The sequence below is a fragment of the Rissa tridactyla genome, chromosome 1, assembly GCF_028500815.1.
Source record: "Rissa tridactyla isolate bRisTri1 chromosome 1, bRisTri1.patW.cur.20221130, whole genome shotgun sequence".
Classification (NCBI taxonomy): Eukaryota; Metazoa; Chordata; class Aves; order Charadriiformes; family Laridae; genus Rissa; species Rissa tridactyla.
Genome location: NC_071466.1, coordinates 26459264 through 26483742, shown reverse-complemented (window position 1 = coordinate 26483742; position 24479 = coordinate 26459264). Strand labels below are relative to the sequence as shown.

The window sequence follows — 24479 nt, the reverse complement described above, 5'->3', positions numbered from 1 at the left end:
CATCTGCTTGTCTGCATACACCTGCCCATGCTGTTCCTCTCCCCGGTGTTTCACCTTGTGCTGAATACGATGCTGTTCTCGGCGAGTCAAATCCAGCCAGGCATCGAGATGACCTAACTTTGACCTCGGGAAGGCAGAGTGCTGAAGCACCTCTGGTTCTGCACCATGAGCAAACCCTTTATCTGGATGGGTTTACGTTCCCTTGCTCCACCTGTCCCCAGCCTCCCACCGTCACCCTTGGAGCCACACACTGCATGTACCCCCATCGAGCAGGGCCTTCCATCTGGGGCTGCACTGAGAATACCTCATTGTTTCACTTTTATTTGGAGGGAGAAGCCTGTGTTCGTTCTTATTCTCGCCTGGGGCGCAGCACAGCTCTTGAGCAGGACTAGTATTTCTGGTTTCTTCACAATACTGACTTTATCACCCAGAAGAAAGCTGAACTCTTGAGTTTTTCCAAAGAGGGTCACAACAAGCTTGGCTAGAACCTCGTGCCAGTTGGCGGTGTCCTCTGAGTGCCTGGGGCTGGGTGCAAGCAGTTTCTCTCACTTGTAAACACATAGAGCAGCTCAGTATCCTCTTCCTTCTGCACTTTCATGCTCCAGTTGCTCAGAAGGATGCCAGAAATTGGACTGGATTCAGTAGAGCCAAAATATATGTGTCTGTATATGTACATAGGTAGGTATGTATCTGTGGGCTAAACACAGTTCTTGCTTTTGCTGGTGGTAACTTCCACAGGGTAAAGAGAAGACACAGCAGAGTTGAACCCGCATGGTGTTACCGCTGATGGGGCAGAACTGGTCTCAGTCATACCCTTATCAGCTCAAAGCTGCATTCCCTGGTGGAAGTCAACTGAAAGGATATGTGCCTGTTTGGCAGCCTGTCACTTAGATAGGGATAAGCTCAAGGAAGACTAACCCAGAAGCTAATGAGGAGGAGACTGGGAATGGACTGAAGAATACGCTGAGAAGGAAGGAAGAGGACACAGAGGAGCCAAGCCTGTCTGTCCAAGTGTTGAAGTATTGAAGCTTGCAGGGACAGGGAATCAAGTGAGCTACTCAGGAGTGCAGGCACCTCTCTTGCAGAGAGGGCAGATGCTGCACCAGGTTGGGACGTTGCCCGGTGAGAGGCTGAGCACAGGGAGAGGGGTGGGAGGTTCCCAAAGAGGACTACAGCCTGTAGCCCTGGGAGGCTGGGTCTGGCATGAAGGTGTGAGCAGACTGTGATTTTAGTTGCTCTGGAAGAGGTAGAACATAATGACTGAGCAGAAAAGTTAAACTACATGTTTTTTATCAACGGAGAAAGCACTGGAAGGTGGTGGCTGACCCTTAGGAATAGGGTAAGTGAGCCAGAAAGCAGCTGTGATAAGGGGGTGGAGGTATTATTAATGTGCTCTGTCAAGGCCTGGCATGTGCTCCCTTCATGTCTGGGTGTCTAAAGCTTAGGGAGATGATTCTCTCTTCTTGTTTTAGGCTGGCATCTTACACTGGTGTAGGCAGGCCTGTCTCCATGTTGTGGTAATGGCAGAAGAGTTTTGGGAGACATGGGGGGTAGGAAGAAGGTTTGTGAAGCTGCCCATGCATTTCTGAGGTGTGAGGATAAGCGAGAGTCATCTGGGAATAGGAGATATGATTTTGGGGAGCCTGGGTGGGTAAAGGGTCTGGAGAACATCAGTGGGGTTTTGAATGATTCTAGGCAGGTAAAGGCATACCCAGATGTACAGGGATTTTGATAGCCTTGGCATTTGGCTGGAAATAAGGATTGTCTCTCCTTCTCCTTTCTCTCCTTTCTCTCCTTCCCTGCCTTTCCCAACCCTTGCTTGATGCCAGTTCCCTTAACACAACATTTCTGTTCCAACCTACACATCCTTCACATCCCTTTTCCCCAGCACGATCACTCCTTTTCCCTTTCCTCCTCCCCACGTAGTGGCTCTTTCTGCCCTCCATGGACTTCTGGGAATAGACAAGGGGTTGGGCATCTTCCCTTCAGCTGAGGGCAATAGGCACAGATCAGCTGTTTACACCAGGAACATCCATTTTTGTCTCTCCGGGCATAAGCAAAATAGGAATTCTGACATCTCAGGAGGTGACTTTGTCTATGCCTTGAGCCAGCTCTGGGTGAAGGAAAGGGAGACCTGCTTTTGTGAGTTCCTGCTGGGGCTCCTCCTGTGGACACAAAGGCAGAGTCATCCTTCTGGAAGCCACTGTAGCTACTGAATGCTCATGACAGCCATGTGCAGAGGACCCTGAGGGTCAGGAGGCCATGACAGAAGTTGTACAAAAGCTCTAGATAAGACCAGCTTTCCTCCAAAATGCCTGACATCCAGGAACATAGTAACGGAGAGTTTCTTCATTTGAAGTGCAACAGTATGGGACAGTATGGGACTGCTCCAAAGCGAGATGTCAAGTCTGGGACCTCGTCTGAGATCCACTGGACTCGAGGGGAGCATGCCTGCAGCAGGACTAATAGTGCTGGTGGAAGGGGGTGTTGCTGCCCGCGCACCAGCCTCTCACCAGCATGGGGATGTCTGTGCAAGGTGATCTTGCAGCACTGCAGGGGCAGAGATGACCAAGGAACCTGAGCTAGATGAGAAGTAAGGCATCACAGGATAGCGGTGAGAGGGACTGGCACATACTTACACAACCCCCAAAACCCAGCAAACTCTAAATCCAATGGATTTACCGTAGCTCAAAGGAGGATTATTTACTAAGACCACCTTTTTTTTTCCTATTTAAAGGAAAAAGTGGTGCCTCGTCAAAAGATAGTGCAAGGCAAACAAACCAAGTACAGTAAAGCCACTGTGTCAGGAAGTACAGAACAAACCCACATCCCATCAGAACTAACCCACTTTTCGCTTTGCATCCAAAAATATTAGTCCATTTATTGCCCATTAAAAATTCCCTTTGTCTCTTCTCAGTTGTGGTGCATGCTTGAGATGTTAAAGCTGGCATTGTCAGTCTTTAAAGTAATGTTTGAGATCTATTTACTCATTAACTTTCAAATGCAGGACACTTTCAAAACCTTTTCCTAAGGGCATCCCTGTGTTCTGTTTGAGAGAGTTACTGTTGTTTTCCCACCTACCCTGAAGGGCTGTTTATGATACCATCTCTCCCTTTTAATCCTCTTTTCCTTTCATGTCTAACAAACAGCGTTAAACAGAACACAGGGGGAAAAGGCAGATCTCACACATTATAATCATCTATAGTTAACTGAAGAAAAGAAATGCTTTGCAATTAGAGGTCTAATTTTCTAAATTAATGGTCAAGAAGAAGCTTTTTCCTATGTATTTTCCAGATAAAACCTCTGTTCTTCCAAGCCCTAGGTTTGTATGGATGGTAACTCATCAGGGTTTCTAGAATGGATCCTGTGAGTCGATGTGCACTCTGCACAGTGACTGGGCTGCCACAAAAAGGATTTTTCTTAGGAGACTCTACGCAGAGGGATGTCTTGAGAGGTACACACAGGAATGTGGGCAGTGTTGGGATGTTGAACTATGACAGAAAACGTTCTGTTATTTCAAAACTGGCCACTGCTTCTGGTGGGTTTTTTTACAGGATGCCTTGATTTCTCTAGCTCTTTTTGCGCTATATGTGAGCATTTTAAGATTGTGAATATATTTATCTTCACAACTTTTCTGTGGGGCGGTGTGGGAACTCCACGTTACACAGATCTGAGAGGCTATCGTTTGATGAGCCCTTCTTTCAGCGCCAACATAAGCATCCCCTGATTTCCCCTTCCCCTCTCCCACCACTCACTCACCCCTCAGCTGTGCCAGTTTCAATGCTGTGTGGGAAACAAATCGCAGAACACATCCAGGGTAAAAATAGCTGAAAAAGAGAGAGAGAGAAAAATGAATTCCAGAACCTGGACTGACATCCTACACGTACATCCAAAGCCAATGCAACAGAACCTTTTTAGTTCAGATTCAATCTGTCTGTCCGGCTCCATCAATAATTTTTACCTTGATTTCACATAGGACAGAAAGGTAGAAGTTTCAAAAGGTATCGATTTCCTTTCTAAAATTTGTGCAAATTGATGGCTGGGTGAGGGATAGAGACCTTAATTAGAGAAATGTGGCCAGCAGCCAACTGGCTAGTGAGTGTGTGCACGCTGGCTGACTGCATGTGTATTAGCTGGTCAACCAATACATACGGACCTGACTGCTGCCCAACAAGGAGTCTTAGAGCACATAGGGAGGGGAAGAGTTGGGCTTGTTGCAGCTATTTTATTATAGGAGGAGGGGGGAGAAGGGAGGCGACTATGAAGCAAGGGTCACAGATCCACAGGAAACCAAGTGCCATTAGTTCCACCGCTCACAAAGCAATTTGTTTCCAAAAAAAAAAAAAAAAAGAAAAATTCTATAAAATAAGACCTCTTCTGCCAGTGAGCCTGTAAATCAAGTGAATAGTTTCTCATCCAATTTGGGAGGAAGCTGAGAGCTCAGCCTCAGATTCCTGTTCAGACTCCAGCAACCACTTCTGCTTTTAGCACTCCGAACACCAATGGAAACCACGGATGATGATTTCTTTCCCATACTCAAATGTCACTTAAAGCCCTTGTTTCTCCTGAATACCTCTTTTAAGAGCTTGCTTCATCTCTGTTCCTACCTGCCACCCTTCTAATCTACAACAGCTTGCCAGGAGCTCTGCTCTGTTCTCTGCTTTCGTATCCTTTGCGCCTCCCCTCTGGCCGATGAATGGCCTCAAACTTTGGTACAGGGCAGTACACAAAATATTCAGCGTATTGTATCTGAAAACGATGAGTATTTTGGTGCAAACAAAAGCTGGCTCTTCCTGCCCATGTCTGCTCAGGGGAAAGAGACCCTGGGGCTCCGTGCCACTTTTGCTGACCTGTAGAGGGGACTGGTTGGGATGGGAGCCACAGGGTGGAACGGGAGACATGAGAGACCCTGTGAGCCATGGCTATAGTCCATAGACAGAAGTGGAAGGGTCTTTATGTTCCTGGGCTCACGTCTTCTTTTCAGCAGCCCTCCCCAAAGAGGCTGCTGCCTTCAGCTCTGCAGCACTTCAGAGTGTGCCCTCTGCCGTGCCCAGGAGACGGAGTGCCAGGCACGCAGCGCCTGGTTGCACGTGGGGGATGCAAGCTGAGCGGTGTGGCTCCTCGCCTCTCTTCTTGGGAAGGGAGCAGCAGACTGTCTCCGTGTCAGAAACAGACACCATCTTCGGTAGGGAAAGCTTTAATCAGGACAAGTCTCTGACAGAAACTGGGTCTATTCCTACCATATGTGGGTTTCTGCAGCCTTTGCTTTCCCCAGTACCAGAAATTATTAGCACCATAGGCAGGTCCTGGGCTTCTTCAGGTGGGAAACCAGAGGGTTTGGGCAGCTGGGGATTTTCCTGGTGCGGGAAATCCCCGCGTGACAATAATCCAGTGCAATGGGCTCTGTGCCATCCCCGCTACAGACACCCAGGAACATTACTGGGATTTGCACCCAGTGTGATCTGTTTGCAGATACTCTGGTCTCACCACAGGTATGGAGCAAGGTGTGACGGGAAAGATCTGAGACGGCTCCCAGGATATCTGCCTGCGTTAATTCCCTAGTCATTGCATACCTCTGGGTCTGCTCCAGTCCGCGCGCTGGGGTAGCTGCTAGAGGTCAGCTCAGCTCCTGCAAGAGGAGCATCTTCACAGACCTTCCTAGCACTGATTTCACTTCCAGAAGAAGTTTCTGTAGGGATTTTTTTTTTTTTTCACAAATGGAAGAATATAGCTATAATGCAAAGGTGCTACTGGGGACCTATAAAGGAGATCTAAAGCAGAAGCTAGGGCTGCCTTGCTGGCAAGGAGTGCTAGAAGGTCCCATCCCCTCTCCTCACCAGACACGGGAGCGCAGGAGGTGCTGGTGAATCCTTACCAACATGGAGCAGCCTCATGCAGAGCGGAGCAGCCCTTACATTGCTGTAAGTGATGTTAGGATCTTGCTTTATCCTCGGGCAACTACAGAATTTGGGGAAGTGGTGGCAGGGGGGAATGATCAGAAAGCTGGCAGAAATTGTGTAATTGGTGTATCAAAGGCCCTTCTCCTCTCCTCCAGTCACATTTGAACAGTACCCTATTTTCTTCTACGTGTCAGTAAACAACAAAATCATTACTGATAAAACTTGCCTTAAGCAACAAGACACATGTGAACAATAAAGCACTAAGAGCCACATTTTCAAAAGTGTGTGTGCAGAAATGTCTATTGTACAATGTATAAGCAGCATGTGGTCTGGATGTGGCAAGCAGTAACGGGAGAGGAAAAGGGGAACAGATGGAACCTGTACATGAGTGACAAGAGCGGACGTAGGCTCGGATCGAGTTTTGTAGTGAGCAGAGGCTGAGCTTTTGAAAAGCCTTAAATAATAACCACATTTTAAGGAGGACTGCATCCATGGGGCATGCAGATAAGCACGCCCGTCGGTGAAACTGCAGAGGACGCAGCAGTGGAGACAGTGATATATACAAAGCATACGAAAAGTTCAGTCTGACACGCCGGCCATGCGTACCATCAAAGGTGTGCACATTTTAGAAACATCAGCCTCCCTGAAACCTCAATGACTTAGCAATAAAACATCAGGAAACGATAAGTCGAGGTCAGAAAGGTCTGAGAATTCCACACAGCTGAAATAAAGATTGAGCAAGAGGAATTAGCATCAAGAAATGAGATTCAGATGTTTAAAGCTGATTGTCTGAACCAAGTTAATATAATGCACCATGTTGCACTTCAAAATGTTTGGATCGTGCAGCTGGCGAGCCCTTCCCATGATTGTGAAATGCAGCAGTTCGCTGTATCTGAGAAGGCTGGCAGAGATGTGTCCGCCTGGACACGAGCAGGCTACAAATGATGAATCGGGATTACAGCCTTTACTGTCCCACTCACAGTTTTACCACTTCCCCGGGCCGCTAGCACAGAAAACAAGCCCGGTAGCAAGGCTGTATGGAGCTCCTACCTTCCCGTACTCCGGTATGGTCCTCTCTCCATCCATCTCCCCGTGGACTGAAAATGCCCGCTCCCTTTTTCCTGACCGCGAAGCACTCTGATCAGCAGCATCCCTTGCTCTCTTACTTTCAGCATGTTCAAGAGAACACCTACTCAGCTATCCAGCCTTTCCAAGGGAAATTATCCCCTCTGCTTCCCTTACACCAAGTCTAGCGTTGGGAGTTCACAGCTTTAGAAAATTATATTTACAAACCCGCAGCCGTGTGAGGTAATCACATTTTCGCCCTTCTTCGCACGTGCACAGCAGGAGGCCTTTACCTGTATTAATGCAGTCCAGCACCACAGCCTCCTGGGTGGGACACTGCAAGTCCGCAAAACTTGCACACTTTCAATGCTAAAATGTTTATTCTGGCAAATCTCAGAGGGGTTTATATCGACTTACAGATACACAGGTATTGCATAAGCTCCTTCAGCCTAGCAAAGTAATCCGAGAGTCCCAAAGTGCCCACCTGAAAACCACACCTCACAGGGAATGAGAATCCCATTGGTAAGAGGGTTTTGGAGGCTGACAACTCATTTGGTTCGTAGTTTTTGTTAAATTATATTGCTGGTGGGAGTGGCTCTTCCCTGGGACAAGATAACACACTCAGCAGTCCTTGGGTGAGAAACTAATTAACTGGAGATGAGCGTACATTCTGTAACAATACTCCTCTGCGCACTATCTGCTCACACTGACCATTTCTCAACTGGGGTGATGGGTGTACAGAAAAATTAGACAATACAGATGTTAAGCTTTTTCCCTGCTCTATTCACGTGTGTTTTTGTGGCATCTGGACATGCGTAATACCATTACGGGCCAACACTCTCTCTGGTACATCTCTAGTGAAGCTAAAGAAAAATTGGACACTGTGATTTATGTTATGAAAAAAACAGAGCAGGGGGGGTTCTCTCGCCCATCAGCAAGTGGCACAGCAGAGCTCTTACATATGGGAAGCTCCCCTCCCACAGCCACCCCCAAATCAAAAACGGCTGGCCAGCCCGGAGCAACAGTGTCTCAGGGAGGGCTGAGGCAGAGGGCAGAGCTGTGACAGGGGATGCTCGAACCCAGACTTGAGCCCGTCCCCTCTCCTGGGGCAGATACAGCCAGGAGAAAGTCACTTCTTCCGCAGTATCTCCTGATTTCAGAAGACTCCCTGTACAGCATCTCCTATCACTTGAAGCTGAAGTGCACGGCCTGGGTTTTCCACTCGTGCTATGGGAAGTTGGTTGGGGTTTGCTCTACTGCTGACGGCTTGAAATTTCCATTTGCAGCTCCTTCCCGTTTCCTTTTCAGACGCGCATCATACAGACCCAGAGAGGCCACACAAATTTACCAACACGGTAAGAAGAGAGGACTTTCCTTACCACAATGAAGCTTCTAATGTGCCTAGTCAACACTGAAGCAGCAGAGGTAGAGCTGGTCAAGCCTTCCCTGATGTCCTCTCAGGTGCCTGTACCCACATCCTGCGGATACGAACCTTGGTGCCGATGGCTACCTGAAGTCTGTGTCCACAGCTCCCATCCCTCCTGGGATGCCACCCGGCATACTCAGATATCAGCCCTTTGGGGCTGGGAAGCATGCTGGGGCATTTTTTTCATTTAAAATTTGCAGCACCGCTGCTGCCTTGTAGACTGTTGGGTCATTTACTGCTAATGGTGAAAGGGACTGCATGCGTGCTGGGGTGGCATATGTCCCCAGCATGAGATGAGATCTCTAGGAGGTCTCACACAGACCTGATATGAACAGGTCTACTCCCGCTTCATACGTGAGCCACGTGGGAAGGCAGAACTTGCTGCCTGGAGTCCAGACCTGCCCACAAGCCTCACAGTCCTGAGACCTCCTAGCCATATGACACCTAACTGTGGCTGGGGACCTCCTAGCCGTAGGGGATCCAATCGTACCTGGCAGAGAGCCGGTGGAGCCCATGGCACCGTGCTGCAGCTGTGCACAAAAGCTTTATTTGTCTCCAGTACCTCCTCTCACCCCATCAGCACAGAGAGTGAGTGGTGCCAGCCACATCGCGGAAGAGCAGGAGATGAGGTATCTAAAACAAGGGAGGGTTTTTAACCCCCTTTGCTTTCCCCTTGCCCATCCCATATTGCACCTGCCAGTAGAGTGACCACAATTATCCAGTGATGTCACTCATGAGCCACAGAAAAACTCAAAACAGGCAAGTTCCCTGTGGAAATCACCTGAGGAAACAGGCTTGTCTCAACGCTTAGAAGAACATCCCTGACCGCTTTCTTTTCTCCCGGGCCTGTGATTCCCTCCCCACTCAGCACTGGCTGACCGCATTTCGGGTGCCTTGGGATAAGAATCATGTTATGCTTTGCTCGGGTCCAGGAAGGTTCTGATGTGCATTGGAACGTCTCTGTCTTGTTACAATTAAAATTATTGCTAATTTCACGAGGGAGGCATTTTCATGCATTGCCTTTTTATAGAGGGCTGTAACGGGGTCCACCCAAACAACCCAAGTCACAGCACAAAGAAATCAATAAACACCTTGGCATGGTGCTTTCCTTGCCTAAATTTGCATTAAGCTTGTTTACAGCCAGCGGGCCAGGAGAAAAGGGTCATTTATAATGTGCGCTGTGGCGTTGCTCGCCTGAATTTGAGGAGTCAGCAACTTCGATAAATTCTCGACGCAGGCTGCAGACACAGTTAAGAATGTCTCTTCCGCCTACTGCAGGAAGCTGGTCACTGTATCAAAGATCAAAGTTGCTCACAGCAACGCAGGAAGGTTATATACAAGCAAAAAGGAACTACACATGCTTGTATTTGGATGCAGGGTTTTGCCGTTGTGCACGTATTGGTCTCTAAATTTGACCATAAACCGTTTGTTGAATCAATTCAGAAAAAAAAAACACAACGACTTGCTACAGCACCACCCAGATTACTCACGGGCTGATGCTCCTGTTGCAGAGACAAGATGCTCCGTTATCGAGATGTTTGATATGACTTTGATAGGGGTTTATCAAAAATCGTATTAGAGACTTATTTAGAGAGTGTAATGACCTTAAGTGGCTGTGCTTTAGAAAGGCGAACAAAAGAGTACGTAATCTGAAATGGGTGTATATCGCAGGGAAGTAGTTTCCCTCTGTTACACACGCAGCATCTGCAGAACAGGCAAATGTTTATCAGGAACTGAAGCTCATCGAGTCACTTAATTATTTCACAGAATAAACTAAGAGAAGGCTTTTTATGCATCTCCAAAAATCCCGTCTAGGGACCTTTTCCGAAGTTGTTCCTGAAACCAAGCACTCCTGGGATAAACCGTAGCTAGGGATTACTGTTAAGAAACTTTTGGTGGGCTCTGGCAGTTTTGATGCAAACCCAACTGCTGCTGGAGACACATGCCCAACTGCTGCAGCACCGACACGGGCAGGGGAACGCGACCAAGTGCCTCTCCCCTCTCTTCTCCTCTCTCCTCCCCTCCACTACAGGATAGGAAACACAAGAAAAGACAAATAAACCAGATTTTTAAATTGTTTCAGCAGCTCTAGCGGGCTCTCGCACACAAACAGGATTCACGCGCATTTTTGGGTTGATTTCCTTTCGTTTCTGGTCTTTCTGCATCCCTGCTCTGTTCTTCTGGTTTACTGTTCTCCAGCTCCCTGTACAAACAGGATCTTTCCTCAACAATGTTCTGCCACATCATCTTCCTTCCTCTGTATACAGGCTGATACTGCGTGTTACACACCACGCGGCTTCCTAAGGCACCTTGTTTCTCAACGCTAGCAAAAACAGGAACCAAAAGCAAAGCAGCACTAAAACACTAAATTCTCGCCGTAGTTTAAAATTGAACCCTTGAGAGTTTCCGATTCAAGATGACTTTTCAGTTAACGGATTTTTTTCTAGTTTAGTGCTCAGGGGGCCGTGCCGCAGCATACGTGCAAATGAGGCATTTGTAGTTTTTATCAGATTCAAATGCCTCTCCGGCGAGGTCTGCAACACTGACCCACGCTTTTCCTCCTTTATTTTTTTTTTTTTTTGTGTGTGTGTGTGTGTGTGTGTTGAAAAGCGCAGCCAGCTGAGCAAAGCACACGTTGCTTCACTGTTAACCTCTTTTCTCCCATCTCGTAAGGCTGGCTGGCTGATCTTTTGCTCCGGGGAGATGAGATAGCATATCTTCAGGGTGAAGAGAAAAAAACCACAGGGCGCACTGCACATTGCACAAATGCTCTTGTTATTCTGAGGCCTGAAGAAACGAGGAAGGAAGCTTGAGGCTGGTGGTTTGGCAGGTGTGGGGCCTTTTTTACGCAGACATCTGTTTTAAGTGGTAGCTCTCGGCTCAGGGATGAGCAGGGAATGCCTGTCGCCCCCACCCCGTCTCTGTGTCACGACACGAGGGGTTTTGGGCTCCCGAAGAAGCAATGTCACCCACTTGTTCGAGCTGTGCGTTGGGACTTGCGTTTGTGGGGCAGGGCTGCAAAAGTGAGAGGATTCCCCCCTGCAAACCGGCAACTGGGTATGGCAGCGGCTCCTCTGCCGCCCGAGACAGAGGAGCCATCCGCACAAAATGGATGGGGTTAGAGTACAAAATGGGTGAACCACAACGCGTACCCTAGGCTTGACGCGAAGACCTGATGAAAAGGGTTTGGATGCTACCACGTACACCACATCAGAACGAACTCTTCTAATCCCGCTAGATGATTTCTGGCCGTTTCGGTAACACTGCTAGCGATCCCATTAGAGTTTTGAATGAGCTGCTTCCTCTGGCAGGATGCTATGGCACTCTCTCTGCTGAGCCTTGCACCGCATCTGAAGGAATTCATTAGTGCTTGGTCGTTAATTATCTATGGAATAACATATCTGGGATCCCCACCTCCGAAACAATCTAGGAAGAAACTGCAGTTTTCAGGGCTGGATCCCGCTCTGCTAAAACACGCGTGTGGGGAGGAAAAAGGGGTTTGCATAATATCCTCCCCGGCGGGGATTCTCTGGGGCAAGTAAGTGTTGAGCCACATTGTTATTTTAAAAGACAATAAATTCTTTCTCCTGTAGTTCACTGCGGACTTTAATGAACATTTAGCAACTTAATTATCTTTAAGACTGCTACTCCTCTGTTACAGATTGCTGAAATTGGTCAGTGAATTCAGAAGTTAGTGGGGGAAGGGCAGATACGCAGAAAAGCAGAGACTGAGACATGTATACAGCTGCCCATGCGATCACAGACCCTCATTTCCATAAGAAATCATAGCTGAAGCCATTTCAAGGTGAGGGACTGCGGCTAATCCCTCCCAACGCACTCATTAACACATCCAAAACCGCGTCTCCTTGTCCGCGGACAAGGAGAGTCAGTCAAGTACAGCCTTAGCTGGGGGAAGAGAGGAGCTGCAGTAAGAGATGGGTTTCACGGGGACCACTGGGCGTTATGGCTTCTTCGGAGCTTCTTTTAAGCTGTGCTGAGGTGTCCTCGTACAGAGCTGAGCAAGGTGGGTGACATGGTGGGAGAACTCAGTTCCTGTCTTTGCTTTACGTTGCAAAGGACAGAATAAAATCTGCTGATGTCCATGCCGGAATGGGAAAAATCCTGGTAAAATGAAGGTCTAGGCAGCATTTTGCTGGTCTCGGAAGGGAAGACAGAATTTCTGACACACAGCATCCTGCTGCCATGCTTAACGTGGTCTCTAGAGCCACCACGCCATTTGTGTTGGCCACCTGTGAGGAGCACCATTGCAGCGCTCACAGAAATCTAACAAACTAATAAACAAATTGTTTTGTTCTGAGGATTAAAAAAAAAACCAAAACAAAACTAAGAAAAGAAAGCCACACAAGGAAGCCTGATGTTCTGGCTTTGGTATCTTAATTTTCTTTTCTTTTTTTTTCTTCCTATCTGACAAATACCAGCATGACAGCAAACAGAACCTTCCCAGTTCACGTGGCGGCACAGCTTAACTGTGCTGGTAAGTGGTGAATAGACGCCTTGGTCTAGCATGGCCCTAAATTGTACCATTAACATGTGGTTATAGTCAGAGAACACATTCAGTAGGAAATGGCACCTTGGTTACTTCCCAGATTATCTGCTCTCTATGGGGTAAATATTCTACGCATCATGCAGGGTTTTAGCAGCAACATTCCTATTAAAGTAAATGGGATTTGAGTGAGGGTAAATCCAAGCGCGCAGCGCTGGGACGTTCCACCTATAAATCTTCTGTGTCTTACGCTCTCTGCCTTTATTCGCTGACAAAAGACAAGTGTTTGCTGCCTCGGTAAGGTTCATAAAGCACAAAGGGAGGGTGTGTGCTCAGCATTGCTTCCTGTAGCACGGGCTGCAGCTCCGGTGCGACAGCCCGAAGCAGGAAGGACTCGGAGGGATTCTTCAGCTCCTCGGCGCAGGCTGCAGCCTTACCCGTGGGAGGAATCCAGATTTCAGGAGCAAGGAGTCCAGTTCACCTCTATGTCGCAGTTACAGGGTAATAAAGTTACTTTTAAAACAGTAACTACCTTTACTAAGATAAGTATTTTAGGCAACATCTACCTTACAGGCCCCTTCAAGGTTACTGAACATGTATTAAGCAGTTTTTCTGTAAATCTTGTCTTTTGCTTGTATCTATCCCATCACGGTAGTGGTCGACAGATACCCCAGTTCACATAACAGCAAAGGCTTGCACAGGCCCTTTCTTTAGGATAGCTACCTTAAAACAAATAATTTGCATTTGAAAAAAATAACTTGCTCTTCAGTAGGCATCATTTCATGGCTTAATAAATGTAACCTACATGTGCATGCTACGTCAGGCAGCGATTTTTGTTACTTCACTAGATGGCGCGTGGCCGTGCCTGGCAGGGGGGGAGAAGGGAGAAGAATTAATTCAGTGTGTAACTGCCTGCGCTGCACTCCTGCCTCTGACGTGCCTTTAGCAATGTGGGTCTACGAGTTAAGTGTTTCAAGGGTGAGAACTGAATTTCCAGGACCAGGGATAGGATGCCCAGATGAAAACAGCTTCATTTTTAAAAAGCTGAAACTTCTGCCTGAAGAATACCCTTAAGTCAGCAGTGGGGCAAGACTTGTGGAAAAGAGATTTATTAGACCAACCTATCTCCTAGGCAAAACATGCTTTCAGAGACACAAGTTCTTCTTCAAATCTGAAACAGACCTGAGAAAGGGCTTATGTGTCTGCAAGGGTGTCTGCTTTCTACAACACGGTCAGCTGGTCTAGTAAAAGACCTTATCTCTTCCTATAAATTCTGCCTTGCTTATAGCCCAACACCACCGCTGCTGAAAAAACATCCAAAACTTTGTATCGTTCTTCAAAGGCAAGCCATAAGGTTAATTTGTGTTCTCACTTTCCCTGGTGTAAACCCGGGCATAGCTGTCCTCTTTTGTTCTTCTATTAACTATTTATGCCTCCCGCTTTGGAGGAGAACAAGACCCAGCTCTGCCCCGAGGCACTTACTCTCATGGGACAACATTAAATCACGCTCGCAGTGCACACGCGCTAAGAATCTGCTCCTCTCTTGCTTGGGAAAACGGGCATTAACCCCTCCGAGGTCTCAGGCGTGAACTGCAGAAGTACCTGGATCCCTGAAGGATGGTCCCTAGCGCACACACACCAACAGCGAAGCTTGCCACGGCGAGGTTGGGAGGGCTTGGGCGGGCGGCTGGCGGCGAGCTCGGGGGCTGAGCGAGCGTGCGGTTTCACAACTGGCCTGAGCTGACCTACAGCTGGGCTCCAGCCAAAAGGCAGCTCTCTCCCCTCTCCTGACACTTGTGCTCCTTTGGCTGCAGGGTCAGCGGCGGCGCCGGGGGCTGATTGGTCTCGGTACAATCCTCCCCTCTTTTTTTTTTTTTTCTTTCTCTTTTGGTAGGGTTAATTTTCAGTCGGCTCAGTTTGCTGAACCGGCCGTCCGAGCGGCTGGGTGGATGCTGGTGCTGGCCCTAGGAGACAGTGAAGGATGTGCTGAGATGGAAAGCGTAAGACTGGGCTTTCTGATGGCCATGAGGACTCAGCTGGCAGGCGTCAATGGGCTGTGGGCTTCTGCGGTACCCTGCAAACCTCCCCAAATGCTGTGGGGGGTCAGGTCAGGCAGCTGCCTTGGGATGGGATGCAAACATTCCTCTGCTCCTTTGAACATAGAGAAAAGGGGTTTAACAGCCATCTGTTAAAGAATGGTGCCATGAGGAAAACACATCTGATATACATGTAAGTGAGGGGTTTTCCTGTGGTATTTAGGCCTAAGGTGTTTACCGTTTTACCATCCAGCTATGCACCCAACCTTCAAACGTGTTCAGTGCAACACATGCACTACATTTAACACCTCCTACACCATGGTTACAGCTACAAGAGCAGCTTATACCCTGGCTGTGTCAGCCACCGGTGCCACAACACGGGCAACACTCTCTCCGAGGAACAAAATGATGCCCAAAATCAAGCGGCTTCCCTTGTAGTTGAGGGCTGATGTCTGTTCCTGATGAGACAGTGTATTTGTGGTAGGTGCCTGGCTTGGAGGAGGGCGTCTGGTGAAGTGCCAGGGCTGCAGCTGCATGGGGAGCTGTGGAGAAGACCTAGAGCTCACACCGATAAGGGAAAATAGAGGCAAGCACTGGCAACGAGCTGAACAAGCGGCCCTTCCGGCATTCCCTGAAGCAAGAGCTCGTTCCTCCCTTGTGTGCCAGGTTTGTGAGGCCACTGTAAGATGAAGCTACAGAGTACGACAAGTCCTGCCAGGGTTAACCCACAGCAGCCTCTCCAGTACCCTTCCCTTGAAGCAAAGGGGGATTAGAGACAAGATGTTAATAGGAGGAAAATCAGGGTGATCGGATGGCTTATAATCAGTTCTGCAGGAGAGGCAGGCTGCTGCCTAACTTATGCATTTCCCTGAAATGCAGCTCCATGTCTTCAATCAGCTCACTCGGCTACCTCGGCCTCCAAGCGCAGTTGTCTCAGCTAACTCATTTGGTTCCCATTTCTCCATGCCATCACTCAAATTTATTAAGTTGAAACATCTGGATGAACCCAGAAAAAGCTGCAAGTGATGTGCTTACTGTATCTATTCCAAATAGCCTATCCTTTGAAAATCACCATCCGTACAACCCTTCTCTGGACCTAGCCACCGGCTTCCCCTCAGCCCAGGCTCCTGGTTCTGGGTCACGCTCTGCTGTTCTTTCGCTCGGTCACTATTGGGCTCCCAGGGTTTAAGCCTATCTTACTGACAGTATTTTTTGTTTCTAATTCCAAAATTGTTCATATACTTCTCTCCCTCTAGTAAACAGACAGCAATGAGTAAAGATCCCATTAAGAAAGAACTGTTTGGGCTATAGAGAAATGCTGCCAACTACTGTAACAGGAAAACATTACAGCTCCCTTTTGCCCCAAAATAACATTTTCTTGCTGTGGGTAAGGAACTATTCTAGTTCTTCTGGGAGCAATAATCACAGCCCTCTCTTTCTCCAAAGGGGGCATGCCGTCCCAGAGAGAAGCTCATTTCCCCAAGGAATGTCCAGACAGCATCAGTCTCTGCCCAGGAGTGGGGCGAACAGAGGACGAGGAGACGGGCAGAGAGGAAGCCAAGGAGGATGCTCTGACGAAGTTGCTCCTGCAACAGGATCACATGACAGAAGCTAAAAAAGCATTCTGTACCAGAATGGCACTCAAAGGACTTCATCTGGGATCCTCTCCGCCCAGGGAAGGGACCTTTGTTTGATTTCTTCTCCCTCTGTTCCATGCCCTAGAACCTGTAATTGTGAAAGTGAGTCTGTCCATGTGGATGTCTACAGAGAGCCAGATGGTGTCCCGGATTCAAGAGACCTGGGCTGTGTTTCATGCGGTGCCATCCCATTTCAGTGTCTTGAGGCAAGTCCCCTTGCCTCTGCCATCTCCCTGACTAGGTTTATTCTATCTGCTGCTCAGGAATGTCATGGGGACCTCAGACATTCATTTTCCGAGCATCTAGTGAACAACAGGTTCATTTCAGCTGGAATTTCCAGGTACAAAATAAAATCACTATAAAACAAGGAAAGTAACACCATTTATCAAACTCAGCTGGTGAGGGGTCTGGAGAACAAGTCTTATGAGGAGCGGCTGAGGGAGCTGGGGTTGTTCAGCCTGGAGAAAAGGAGGCTGAGGGGAGACCTTATCGCTCTCTACAACTACCTGAAAGGAGGGTGTGGAGAGGTGGGGGTCGGTCTCTTCTCCCAAGTAACAGGCAATAGGACAAGAGGAAATGGCCTCAAGTTGCACCAGGGGAGGTTTAGATTGGATATTAGGAAAAATTTTTACACTGAAAGGGTTATGAAGCATTGGAACAGGCTGCCCAGGGAAGTGGTTGAGTCACCATCCCTGGAGGTATTTAAAAGACGGGTGGACATAGTGCTTAGAGATCTGGTTTAGTGATGTTTTTTGTCAGAGTTAGGTTGATGGTTGGACTAGATGATCTGAAAGGTCCCTTCCAACCTGGGCATTCTATGATTCTATGAAGAGCAGATAAACAGATCCCATAATCAGAAGTTAATCCTCCAGCTACAGTCTGGTTTTAGTCTGTGTGAGTTTTGCCCATAGGACCTCTTTCCTCCCCAAAAAACACAGGTCTTGATCTTCCTGACTTTTATTGAGGTGTCAACCTGTAGTAATTTCAAAGCAGCTACTCAAGTTCCATTCGTATTGATCTACTTTCAGAGGAATGTTGGCTTCATTAGGCTTTACTTTGCTTCCTGCCCCACTACTCATCAGCTAAGGGTTGGCTGAGATAACACCTCAGAAAAAGAACACTGGTGCTCAGAGCAAAAATTGAATCCAATCCCAGCTCTGCCACCAACAACAGACGAATCCCTGCCCCTTGTGTTTTTCCTTTTCCTATCTCTAATGGGAGTAATGTTGACACCTCTTATGGTAGAGGCATGACTGCTACTTCAGTTTGTAGAACACTTTCAGATGGTCAAAGCACATCTCAACAAAAGCACAAAGCACTGCTGGTGTTTCTAAAGTGTCTGATGCGTGTCCTAAACTAACCCTTTCTGACCCAACACTTTGCATGTGTGGTCTCCTATCAGGTCTCTACTATAAAATAAGCTGTGTTTTGGGTGAACTATTTATTAAACATGCAACTTTAAAATTAAAAAGAAAAAAGACTTCCGAATGAGTCTGCTTGTTTTTAAATCGCTGCATATCACAGAGTTGGGCTAATCTGAGAACACCAAATGTGTGGCCACAAGCAGAGAGCATGTCAGACTCTCCGACCTTTCTATAGGTACCCATCGTGTTCAGTGCAACATACCCCAGATCCTTAGTGCTTCTGAAGGCCAAGAAGCTGTGTAAGGTCTGTTGTCAGAAAAACTACTCATAGATCATAAGAATAGCATGAACAAGCGGGTTACATAACTGACAAGCTAGTCACATCTTGGTATGCATAAAAACATTTATTTTCTTGTCACTGAGCAATATGACAAAGGATCATACCTGCTTCTTTCAAGTCTTGCTGCAAAAATGTGCTTTGTCTGTGGATGCTCTTCCAGCAACAAAGGGTGTACTGTAAAAGGGCACGTGGCTCTGGATTCCTACCGTTAGGCCCTGACTCTGAAGCTGCAGATCGCCGCTGTCAGCACCAAAACTTGTTTCAGGTATATCCACCTCCCTTCACAGCCCAGGCTGTGCCTTCCCACGTACTGCTGAACCTGCCCTCCACAGTGCTTTCTCTTCTGCATCACTTCAGCAAAGCATCAGGATCTCCAGCACAAAGCAGGTTGGCTGGTGAAGTCCAGGATGGGTGTATTTGAGCAGGTCCTCAGCACTGTCCCCTCTCCAGCTCCACGGCGTGCCACGCAGCGTGTGTTGTTCCTTATCACTGACGTGGCAGTGGCTGGGCAGCACTTCCACGCCAGTCCTGGCCATAGGGCCTGATTCCCCCTCTCCCGCAGACGTGACTGCATTTACACTAGGTCTTTTGGCCGTATAGAAAATGTGTATCATATTCCTAGCAGACACTGCTGAAGCAGGAAATGCCTTAAATATACATCTGGCCTTGCAGCGCACAATACCGGAGCCATGGTTGTCTGCAGCACCCCGACATACGCATGTCCTCTGCTCATCCAGAACCGCTCCACGTCGTCTGCGCACATCACAGCTCAGCTTCCCCGGGGAACGCTGTGTTTGCTGTTACATTTGCGCACCAGCCAGCGCTTTGCTTTCTGGGCTATGAATGGAGTATCCAGAAACTGGCTGCTACGCTGGTAGGCTCCAGAGAGGATAATGCCGTCTTTTCCCCTGCTGTTTATTGTTTACCAGAGGTGCCTAATTTCTGACAAACAAAAGAGATGGATTCTGGGCAATTTAGCAATAATCAAGAGCAGGATGAGCGGGACGGCTTTACAATATGTACGGCACTGCATGTAGGGCTCAACAAAAGGCCTGCAATGCTGGGCAGCTGGCTGACACTGGGACCTTACGCTGCTGCATCAAAGATAACTGCGACAAACGTTCTCTGCCCTGAAAATCACAGTCAGAGAGCATAGAAACCTCCAAACTAGCAACAGAGCAACCGAATGGGAAGCCTATGGCATTGAATACATGAAAGGGAAGCCTTGGGACTATGAGAAGGAATTGAATACGTTCAGCACAGAATGGGTACTCCTCAGGGGACTATTTAAAAACCATTGACTAGTTTCGCCTACTAGCGTAGCTCTGTCAAAGTCAACAGAGACATCAAAAATTTGTGCAGATTAAGTTTACTCAGGTACAGAAGAGCAAAGCAAGACTCTCTAATTCAGTCTGTCACCTGGCTCTGCCCCTTGGTGCAGAAATCCTTCAGAGATCTTTCAGGGTTTCTTTTGTCATTTGATGGACTGGCCTCTGTGATTCTGGAGCTGTGCAATGGAAGCAGGGTGTTAATACCAGGCACAGTTAGGATGTGTGTGGCAGGGTTTATTTCATGCCAGAGCCATACCATGCGGTGTGTTCCCTACCCGCAGCACAGCCCCGGCTGCTCTTGCTCCAGGACGCAGGTGGAGAGCCCGGGGGATTGGTCCCTCAGCTGCATTACACACGCAGAGCCCAGGACTGCAAACTCCACTGCCCTGAGGATGCCTGATACATTACTTACCACAGCACATAAAGCATCCTGGCCCTCCCTCCCTCTGCATGCTTCCTTCCCCCCACCAGCCTCCTCCGCTCCCATTCTGTGGTGTTCCCCATCCCTCCCTCCTTACAGACAGCTGGCCCTCATCCCCCAAACTTGGCTGGAGCAGTGATGTACAACCTATCAAGTGTCCCTGCCCCTGGCAGGGGGGTTGGAACTAGATGATCTTTAAGGTCCCTCCCAACCTAAACCATTCTACGTGGACAGGGCTGTCAGCATAATGCAGAAGAACGGTGGCAAGAAAGGGAAGAGGCTACAATAAGGTAAATACTCTGCACCCTCTTGTTACTGTTGGGAAGTAAGTTAAACTGTTTCACCTAATTCGTCTTAGTCCTAGAGACAGGGTGCGTGAAGGCACAGCCTAAGTGCAGCAGAGAAACCTCTAATACATAGTCTGAACCGGCGTAATGCTGGTTGTGTGGGTAGAGTTCATTGAGCAAATGTAGATGTTTAAACTGTAGGTGTCCGTTTGTGAGTTCCTCACCTTAGGATGCCGTTTTAAGTCAAGACAGAAACAGGCACTTTCGGCATACGATAGAAATTTACACTCAGTTGAGCTAAATTGTGCCTTGTAAACTCCTGCTGCTCCCCGCTGACAATACAGGGAGTCAGGCACAGCTAGCTCACAGGTAAACGTCTGTACGACACATGTCAAATGACAGGCGAGATAAATCACATTTTGTGGGGCTTTGTTTTGAAAGAGGGATGCTACAGGCTATGGGGCTGCTAGGAGCAGGGCTTCGTAGGGCGCCTGGTGGGGCACGCTCTGGCACGTAACCGCAGAGGCCAGGGAGCCAGATTCAGAGGGGGAACAGAGAGACGCAGTGACAGACAGCAAAACCCTTTGGGAACGTGGCCGCTGAAGCAACCGTGACTTCATTAGACTTGCTCAAGATGCCCTCTAGCCTAGACCTTTCACCTCATTTAATGGTTTCTTGGCCTCAATCCCTTATAATTCTGAAATGAAAAAAAAAGATCTCTTTTGACTCCTGTTTTCAAGCCAGGGCTGTTTGATTTGGAACGCTGCATTGAAGTCTGTGCTACTGATTGATTTCAGGTTTATTATATTTTCCCTTTTGAAACATGCTACAGTAAAAAAAAGAATCTGTACACGTTGTCGTTTTTCATGTAACCCCCTCCCCCTTTTTTTTTTTCAATCTTAGCAAATGCTCAGTCTTTTCTACTTCAATAGTTTGAAATTCTCCCCTGGGAGCCCTAAGCTCTTTAAATATTTTTAGGTTGCCAGATTTCTTATGTTCTCTCTCCAGGAAGCCAATTTTGTTTCTAAGCTCTTGAGAGTAGTCCAGCTTCATCTTTTGCGCACTCACTGCATCACAATAAAATGCTGCCTAATTGCTGCCTCAGCTGAGTCCCAAAGGTGCTGGAGTTTGTCTCTAGGCTACAGTTGTGGACAATAAACTCTTCTCAGACTGGAGTTAAGCCTTTTTATTATTTAAATCTGAGTCATGTAAAATTAGTTTACTAGCAAGTAACCCACAAGGATCTAGTATGGAAAGAAACTCCCACATATTGTTTTCCAACACTATGAGAGAATGATCAGATATAAAGATTTGCAAGCAGCTCATAATACAACATGTAATAGAAAGACCAACATTTCATTCAGCCAAAAAGACATGAAAACGTTTCTGTGAGCCTAGGAGTTACTCTCTGACCTCAGCTCTTTGGTTTTCTTTACCTTCAAATGGAAACTGGCAGTATGAAAACCTCTCTTTTTTCCTCTAGCTTATCCATAACCTGAAATACCTATGAAAGAGGAAAGGCAGCTGTAGATAACAAATGCCAGATGAGCCAGAGCTCTCTGTTCTCAGTCTAGCACAACAGCCAGAGGATTCAGTGAGCATTTTGCTAGAAAATCATCAAGAATATACTAAGACTGGGTGGCCACACCTCCATCAAGCTCGAGAAGACCCCTGTAGCAAGAGACAAATAGACAATATAGGGAGTGAGACAGTACAAATCCTCTTTTTCTCACCAGGACTATATTCAGGTATCCTTAATAGCAGAAGATGACATCCGTACACTGCATACGAAAGCATTTTCTGCCTTCATGTTCCTTTTTTTAATCTGTATTTTAAAATGCTTATATTTCTGTTGTAAAATATGGATTCTGATGATAGCGTATACTCCACGGACGTTGTAGTAGAAAGACTTATTGATCATTTTTTAAGACTCTTAGTTCCTTAAGACAACGCTTGCTTTGGGTGTATTGGGTGCTGTGTGCCCAAATCCACAGTCCTAATTAGGCAAAAATGGAGCTGGAAGAGATCTCTAGATTTTCTCAGAACGGTTGGACTCTCCTTTAATTAGAAAAGGTCAGACATGATAGCAGAGACCTGACACAGTCCTTGCGGTGGTGTTGGAAGCACACCTGCAACCTGGGACACTCGTGGGTAAGGACAGCACACATCCACGTCAGGGCGAGCCGATTTAAGCAGCTCTTCGTACGGCTCCTTTCGTCAGCACAGAGTGTGTACATAACAGGCAGATGGATCCATCTGCAGTAACTGCAAGGAGACTGTTAGCCACACACCCTACACTCACTGTGCAGAGGCCCCTCCTGCTGCCGGGGTCTCTCATTCCTCATTTAGATTTATCTCAATTACTTCTTGAGAACGTAACGGCAGACGCGGCGTGGACCGCAGAACCTTCATTTACGATGGTGATGCATAAGGCAGGAAGGATGCGCAGGTCTGAAGTCGATTTTGGCAGGCAGCAGTTAGGAAAGCTAGGACGCAATTTCAGCCTCATTCAGATCAATGCGAATTTTGCCACTGATGTCAGTGGGACGACGACTTTGCTCCACACGTCTGCCTGTAATCTGAGAACATGGATTCTGCGAGTCTTGGAGACTCAGTGAAAACGGGACCCCACAGAGTTCATCTTAGATTCATTGTTTGAAATAAAACTACGTGGATTCTTTCTGCCCTTTTTAGTTATCTGTAAAACAAGTATGATAACGCTTTGAGTGCTAAACAATACAAGGTGTGTAAGAAGACATAATATCTTTTATTAGGCCAACTGATACAGTTGGGGAAAAACAGACAAGCTTTCAGGCTTGTCTGAAATGCTTTGAGATGCTCTGATGAAAGGTGTTCGAGCTGTGCAAGGGATCATTAAATTACATTCTTCCTCTCTCTGGAAATCATTTAGTGATATTTCAAAGGGAAGATACTGGACAGAAATAACTGATTTCTATTGCTGTGCTGTCTGGAGCTAAATATCTTCCTTCCTCTCTCTTTATGAACTAATCTAAAGAAAAATATGTTTTAAATTAAAATGTTAAGAATAATTTTGTGGTATAATGTATAGTTCTGTGAAATGTTCTGTGGTAAGGGTAACTCACAAGATCCTTAAGCATATTTCCGTGCACACAAACAAAATGGCTGGATTTCTGTGTAATGCTTTGTGGAAATTACGAAGGTATCACTGTAAAGAAATTAGAAAGCATGGAAGCCCCGTGAAAACAGCAAGTGAAAAGAAAAAAGGCAGACATGAGTCAAAAACTACGTTACAGTTGTAAACACTGCTTAACAAGTCCCCACATTTTCACAACTTAGTGTAGGCATCATGCCTTTGAAAGCTGTGAACCATTTAGTGTCCCTAAAAGAGGGACAGAAACAACCAAACACTCAACCCCCTCCTCCCCCTGACTGAATCAGGAAGGACAGAACTCCAAGTTAGCCAGGAGTGACACACTCCACTTACCACTTAACGCTTTGTCCAAAAGGTTTAACTGTACATAAATCCTACTAGTATCACTTTACTAGCACTTCAGTTCAGTGTCAAGATATAATGATGTCAAGAACAGAGAAAACTTGGCGGTGGGGGGGTATCTTTAAATATGTATAAAGTAGTTGCACAGAAGGATAAAATAAACTGTTGTTTGTGTCTATCAGAACAAGCAATGGGGATAAATTGCAGCAAAGGAGATTTACATTAAACCACTAGACAACTGTCCAGGATTAAGGAAAATTAAGCATTGGTATAGACTGCCTAGAGAAATGGTGAAACTTTCATCACTGGAATGTGTCAAAAATGGCTTAAATAAACATAATCAAAAGTTTCACTACTGGTGATCGCCCACTGAAGCAGAGAATAAACTTGGAAATTCATCTGAGAAAGGTTATAGTACGTGACCAGGTTTTTCTGGATGTATTCTCTTTTTTTCCCCTGTAAGATGTTGCTGAAGATTTTGTTTGTTTGAGATTTTGAGATGCATTCCTCTGAAAATATTTGTCTAAGACCGGGGGGGTGCCATTTATCTTCTGAAGTGCCTCTTCCTCTCCACTGATCACAGATACAGTCACAGATGACTGGCTTGGTGTGGACATCTACTTATTGAATTCGTGAAGTCAGATGAGACAATTCCCATCCTTAATGACAAACTGTGTCCTTTCTAATATATTC

At 47.0% G+C, this 24479-nt stretch overlaps 1 long non-coding RNA gene across 2 annotated transcripts in view; it reads right to left on the bottom strand.

Annotated features, from left to right (window-relative positions):
• LOC128908118 (uncharacterized) overlaps positions 1 to 24479 on the bottom strand; it is a 53074-nt gene that overhangs the window by 20018 nt on the left and 8577 nt on the right. For both annotated transcript variants that reach the window (XR_008465871.1, XR_008465870.1), the window contains exon 3: positions 3760 to 3827. This is a non-coding gene — a long non-coding RNA (uncharacterized LOC128908118). The remainder of the gene's footprint in view (positions 1 to 3759; positions 3828 to 24479) is intronic.